Source organism: Plasmopara halstedii (assembly GCF_900000015.1).
Source record: "Plasmopara halstedii genome assembly, contig: Scaffold_525, whole genome shotgun sequence".
Classification (NCBI taxonomy): Eukaryota; Oomycota; class Peronosporomycetes; order Peronosporales; family Peronosporaceae; genus Plasmopara; species Plasmopara halstedii.
The window spans coordinates 1,223,938-1,225,233 of NW_020187445.1; positions in this window are offsets into that span (position 1 = coordinate 1,223,938).

Here is a 1,296-nt window from a genome sequence, read left to right on the forward strand (position 1 = left end):
AGATTGTCTCTTGATAGGGACCCCCTTTTCACGGAAAATTTTGGTCGACTATCTTCAAGGTGGTCGACACCAAGTTAGAAATGGCGACAGCAGATCATCCGCAGACCGATGGTCAAACCGAAAGGGTGAATCGCGTCATCGAAGATTTTCTTCGCAGCGTTTGCGTTGAGACGCCGAGGCGCTGGAGCGCCATGTTACCACTCGTAGAGTTCGCACTGAACAATGCAGTGCATGCGTCTACCGGCTACACGCCGTTGAACGTGAACGGGCTGATTCACCCTCGTGTCCCGCTGGCGCCGTCATTCCATGGCTCAGGGCTTGGTGGGGGAGGAATAGCCGAACGGCTAGCTGATGTCAGCCCCCGCACCTTCCGTAAATAGTCGATGACTTCCTGTCTACCAGACTGAGTGTCCTACGACACGCTCGCGATGCGATGGCTGAGAGCCAAGTCCTGCCGAAACAATATGCAGATAAAAAAGAAAGAGGCAATATGGAAAGCTTCAAGGTAGATGACCTGATTTTATTTAGTTAAAAAACTGCCTACACATGCAGCCTCTGTTGTCTTTCGGACGAAGCGTCGTCCACGGTTTATCGGATGGTTTAAGGTTGTGGTCAAACGGGGCCTGGCGTTCACGCTGAATCTTCCAAAACGGATGCGCACCTACCCGGTGTTTTACGTAGGCTTGCTCAAGCCGTACCGGGATCCGGCGCAAGTGAACGTGGAAGCGTCGGCGCCGGAGCGGATCCCATGGGCCCGCGGCCACCCAGAAGTTGAACCAGCAACTGGTTCTGAGCACGGAGTGCAACAACCTCCAATTCCAATGGTGCCAAGCGCTCCACCGTTGCCTGCAGCGATGCATTCGCCTGCTCCATCGGTCCGACAGAGAGCGGTAGTCCTTAAGGCGAGGCAACCGGCGCACGACGTGCTTTAAATTGTCAAGAGCGTCCGCACAGTAATATGCTACTTCAGCATGACACTCAGTGGAGCTCCGATTACGAAGGACCTGGTCCTCAAGGACTCGAAGAGCATCACGAGTCACCGCCCGCCACCAACTCTTCTCGATGAGAACGGTGACGTCCACTATCACGTGGAAAGTCTAGTACGACGACATCGTCACCAAGGTCAGATCCAATATCTTGTGAAGTGGCGGGGATATCCCGACTCTGAAAACTCGTGGGAGTTTGAAGCACCACTTCGGCAAAATTGCCCAGTCGCCGTGAACGCTTTTGATCGAAACGATCAGGACGTCCCGCGTCATCAGACGCTCCGCGCTTCCCGGCAATAGCCAGGGAAGT